Below are 5,788 nucleotides of genomic sequence, written 5' to 3'. Positions count from 1 at the left end.
CCGCCCCGCCCTCCTCCCTCCGCCCGCAGCCCCCCTTCACTCCCCTCCCGGCCCCCTCCCCCAACCCCCTCTCCCCGGAGGCCGGGTCTGGGGAACAAAAGAGCCGGCGAGCGCTTTAAGCGGCCGGACATTCCCGGCTGCGCGGCGGACGCGCCCCCTGCGCTTTGAACTGCTGCTGGAGCGGCCCGCGCTGTCCGGACCTCAGCCCCGCACCCCGTCCTTGGACTTGCCAGCCTTGGACTTGGAGGGCTCAGGAAGTGGGGACCAAGTGGGTTGTGGAGTGGGTTTGGGCTGAGAAAAATGCAAAACTGACAGATTGGCTCGGACCCACTCTTCCTATGCGCCACCTTCTACCACGACCACGTCTATATTTAGAGAAAATTCCCTAAAAGCTGTTTAAAGTTGTCAGGGTTTCCCTGGGTTTCTGGTCCTTCTACTCAAAGGATAGGACGTTTAGCTGCAAGACTAGACTAGCCTCGCTAGACTGAGGTGTCCTGGCCGTTGGGTGGAAAGACGGTAGGGTGGCCAGAGGCAGGTTCCTCCACTTCCAGAGAGCACATCCACCAGAAGACTTCGGAGCGCTAAAGTAACCTGGTTTCCGATCCTTTGCTTGCTGTCTAACCCAACCAACCTGGGAAGTCACTATCTTAGGTCATCTGAAAGATGAAGATAACCATATCTCTCCTACTCACTGCTGTAGTTGTTATGTGCCCTCGAGTCGGATCCGAATCATAGCGACCCCTCCTTGAGTTTCCGAGGTGGTGTCAGTACGGAAGTAGATTGCCCAACCTTCCTTCTGAGGAGTGGCTGGTGGGTTTGAACCGCCAGCCTTCTGGTTAGCAGTCAAATGCCTTAGGCACTACGCTACCAGAGCTCTCTAAGGACTTTTAAAAGAGACAGGCCGGGACATATGACCTGGTAACTGGAAACACACATTGAAAGTTAAAATTCCCAATAATATTTCTATGCCACAAATATGACTCAATGTTCCATGTCAGAGAACATATAGAGACAACACAGGTTCCATATAAGAATGTTAAAAAGGCAAGCAAGCCTCTTAGGAGGTACATGCCCATGCTGACTCCCAGAGATTGTCAATCTTGGCAAACCAAGAGCCCGTTGCCATCCAGTTCAGTGGATGCAGATTCTTAGCAACCTTATAGGACAGAGAAGAAGTGCCTCATGGGATTACCAAGGCTGTAAATGTTGACGGAAGCTGACTGCCATGTCTTTTTTTTCCCCTGTGGAAGGGCTGGTGGGTTCTAACCACTGACTTTGCGCCACCAGGGCTCCTTACATTTTGGTAACTCACTAATGATCCTCTGTTGAGTCCATCTAATTGTTGAGCATCTACTAAGTTCTAGAATCTGGAGATTTAAAGATGGCAGTCTCCATCTCATTCAGCTATTCTCTCCTCAGATTGGGTTGGATGACAGAGGAATTACTAAATATCTCTGTTGATCCCAACTCTGGAAACTTGGGACCAGGGGTGTTAACTCTAGTAAGGAGCCCTGGTGGCACAAATGGTTAAATGCTTGGCTTCTAACTGAAAGTTTGGCTGTTTGAACACATCCACCTGGTGGCTCCTCAGAAGAAAAGACTTGGCAATCTGCTTTAGGAAAGATTATAGCCTAGGAAGCCCTATGGAGGTAGTTCTACTCTGTCACCAGGGTTGCTGTGAGTCAGAATTGACTAGAGGACACCTAACAATAACCACAAGACTAAGTTTGCCAGTGAGTCAATAAAGTGCAGCTCTCCAGAAATCAGACTGCCAATAGGTGGACAAGTTTATTAATGATGAGGTTTGCACAGTCGTGAGGCGCCTTTATTCTGCAGTAGCAGTTGGGAGATGAACTCGAGAGGCAGGACTGGAGCAGTGGAAGGCAATGGAGAAATTCACTATCAGGGGACACCAGCAAGCCAAAGGCCCAGGGCTTTCATTGTAAAGAAGAGCAGGAATGATGGGTCTCTATTGACCATCAGAAGGGGGAGGGAAGGGGTGTCTTCCCTGCTGGGATTCCCTCCTGTAGGTCCTGAATTCTCAACAACCCCTTCTTGGTTTGTCCTTTGGAGAGGTCAAATTGGTGTCCTGAGTTGCTGTCATTTTAAATTCATTTTGACAAGTGTTTAATTCTTCTTTATCACAACCCTTGGTCTGAGAGTGATATGCAAATAATGGCCATTCTGCCACATGCAAAATGTGCAGTATCTCCCTGTATGATCTGTCAATTAACTAGGGGTCTGGCCCACCCACCACGTTGGGGGTGGTCCCAGGCAAGGTAGCCTCTGGCTCTCTGCTCTCTCCAGGAGACAAGGGGGTTCCAGGCTCTATAAAGAGAGCCACTCACTATTAACCATATCCCTGAGATGTATGTGGTGTACGAGCATGGACTTACTGTGTGTCAGCCCACGTGTGCATGTTTGAAAGTTTGTGAAGGTGAGTGTGAGCATGTGGGTCTCTGAGCTTGTAGGTTAGCTGTCCGTAATTGTGAAAGTGCAGCCATGAGCAATTCTGGTGGCCCAAATCTTTGGAGTTGTTCACTCTTCCCTTGCACCTAAGAAAGTTCAGAAAAAATGCGAGGTAAAGAGATCTCCAGAGCCTAAAAGAGCCCCATCAAAGGATTCATCTTCCTTGAGTTTGTCTTTTTCATAAGGGCCTGTTGAAAGAGGAAGATGCTTCAGTTCTTTCTCAATTCTGAAAATTCCAATAGAGAATTTCACCTTTTTGGAAAATAGTTTATTAATTCATTATAGGGACAGATACATGATGAATGTCTTGGCTTAACACTAAAGAATATCATATTTGTAAGGAGGAAAAAAAAATGCTGGAGAAATAATTAAATAATACAGCATAAACTACATAAAGACAAATAAATGAGCAGGTACCGATTACACTTGTCATGCATCAAAGAGGAAGATTTTTTAAATGAGACTTTTAAAAAAATAAGGCTTCAGTGGAAGGTGACAAAGAAATTATTACCCTGTTAAAGGCCAAAAGACTTTTTTCTAATAAGAATACTGCTACAAAGACACATTCCTAACACTTCCAGAATTACCCAGACCCTAAATCATATATAATGCTAGTGAGTAATGGCCACTTTCTCATCAAGTGTGAGTTTATTACTTCTTTGCTTTCGAGAAACAATTTTCCCCCTAACCTAAAACAAAACCAAATTCCTTGCCTGTTGAGTTGATTCTGACTCATGTTGTTGTTGTTATTTGCCATCGAGTCAGCCCGACTCATAGCGACCCCTCCTTGGGTTTCCGAGGCAGTATCACTACGGATAGTAGGATTGCCCAACCTTCCTTCCGAGGAGTGGCTGGTGGGTTTGAACCGCCAGCCTTCTGGTTAGCAGTCAAGTGCCTTAGCCACTATGCTACCAGAGCTCCCGATTCTGACTCATAGTGACCCTATAGGACAGAGTAGAACTGCTCCATAGGGTTTCCAAAGTCATAATTTTTATGGAAGCAGACTGGCACATCTTCCTCTGGAGAAGCATTTGGTGGGTTTGAACCTCTGACTTTTCGGTTATCAGGGGACCACTGTAACCACTACACCACACAGAGCACCTGTCCATCCAAACTAATGGGTTATATACTATCTCATTTGCAGCCGTTTAATTTAAGCTAGAACCCCAGTGCCTGTTAAACAGGAACATGAAAAATGACTGCGTCATGTATTGCTGAGGGCCTACTGTTACAGCAGCCATTGAACTCAGGGCAGTTCTTTTTCTTTAAAAGAAAAAAAAAAGAAAGAAAATCAAACCAGCAAAATAGAAGAGGCTTTTGACCTTCAGAGCAATGATGAAACATACACAGTGGTGTTAGCCACAGCAATGGTGAATCCCACAGAAAGGACAAGTGAGAATTCTGTCCTTAATGAGATACAAAACCAACATTAATAATCTTTAGTGTTATCATAGGCCAGTGAAGGAGGGGGAGGAGGAGGAAATGTAAGTGCCGATGTCAAACATGAGTGACATCCGAGTGTAATAAACACAGATGCTTTCAGGGTCTGAGGAAGCTGCAACTCTGCTGAGAGACATTTCACCATATATATAAAAGGAAAGATAGACTGGTTATTTCCTATTTGGCCCAGAAGCCAGAGTTAATCCTTGATGTGCTGATCAGTTTGAAAGACACAATTAGAGAGAACAGACCCCATATTCTATGCTCCTATGAGGGGGCTAATGTGAAAAATCCAATAAATGGCATTGTTTTCTCCACTAGGAAATAGAAGTCAAGCTGTCCCTGTGTGACAACTCAACAGAAAACGACTTCAGGATTAATATAAAGAAAAAAAACAAAAGGAGCCAACTACTGTTGTCCTGTGCAGACCTCCCTCCCAGCACCCCAGGGTGGGGGGTGGGGTTACAAAGCATGAAGGGCCAAGAGCAGATTCGTGAGAGTTCTCTTACCCCCACCCAAATCAACACACGTTCAAGGCAGGCAGAGTATGAAGGGGCTGGCCTGTGGCTCTCTTAACCCCAGTCTCCCTTCTGTCTGCTTTCAGCTGGGAAAAAAGGTCCAAAACCACTTAGTTCCGGCAACCCCACCTCCTGGCAAAAGGGAGGGAGTAATTTCATCCAGAGCCCCTTGGGCGGGGGCCAGTGGGTGGGGAGAGGTGGGAATCTTGTTCTCTTTCCTATCTCCAATATCCCCTTCAGTGACTTGAATTCATCACTCCCAAGGAGAACTCTCTTACCCCAACTCCAAAGTGAAGGATGCCAGAAAAGCTGGAAAGTTTTCTCCCCACTGGCCCTGAGGCTGGGGAGTCTGTATGGAAACAAGAATTGCCTGGGAGGGGGTGTGCAGAGGCTTTGAGAGAAAAGGAGGTGGGAGGATGCTGGCGCATGAACGCAGGAGTCACACCTTGACTTGAACAGACATGAGGTAGTCATGTTGTTAGAGAGGATACGGACATTGAACCCAGGCAGGAGAACTAATGACACAGTCTGGGAGAGGTGTGAGAGACAGGAAGAAATACAGCAGAGAAAGACAGACAGAGGCAGAGACAGACAGACAAGGAGAGGCAGAAAAATACAGAAACAGAAGAAAGGAAAGGAAAGGAGAGCCACAGGGAGAAGGGAAGGGCACTAGAACTGGGACAGTGAGTTGACCAGACACAGCAGCAAATGGAAAGGGAGGAAAGAGAGAAAAAGGTAGATAAGCAGATTTTCAAAACCAGGCACTTCACACATTACAAAATGAAACGCAGAGTTGCTCTGAGGGGAGCCAGGGTCACCGTCTCAGTTTGGCCAATGGGGGCATGGGAGGCGATGCAGCTAAAATGTTAGGCATTTAGAGCCTGCGTGCACTCAGCCCAGCCCGACAGGAAAATGGGCTCAGGTTGTCTTTGTCAGACAGGGCATTGGAGACACTCTCAGAGTGTGTAATAAAAGGCTGGGGGATGGAGATGGGGGCCCACAGGGCTGGGAGTGACCACTCTGGGCACTGTCCTGACCTGGAGGATAAATTAGGCTGGAGTGAGCACTGCTTGGGTCCAGGTTCCCCAGCTCACCAACCAGGACACATACATGTGCCCCACACGTGTGCACATCACATGTAGCTGTGTCTCGCTGTCTCTCATATATCACATATGTGCTGCAAAGAATATAGGAGGAAAGAATAATCCATTTCTTCCTCTCCTTTCAGCCAAAGCAGCCGAGAATGCTCCAAATCCTACAGGGCTCGATGTACCTTCGGGTACACATGTGACATGTATGGCCACTCATGCCATTTCCCGTGATCCGCACCAGCCTACTCCAAACTGCACCCTCTAGGGCCG

The sequence above is a fragment of the Orycteropus afer genome, unplaced genomic scaffold (genome assembly GCF_000298275.1).
Source record: "Orycteropus afer afer isolate SDZICR_OR568_19922 unplaced genomic scaffold, OryAfe1.0 scaffold00015, whole genome shotgun sequence".
Classification (NCBI taxonomy): domain Eukaryota; kingdom Metazoa; phylum Chordata; class Mammalia; order Tubulidentata; family Orycteropodidae; genus Orycteropus; species Orycteropus afer.
Note: the sequence above shows the minus strand (reverse complement) of the source record.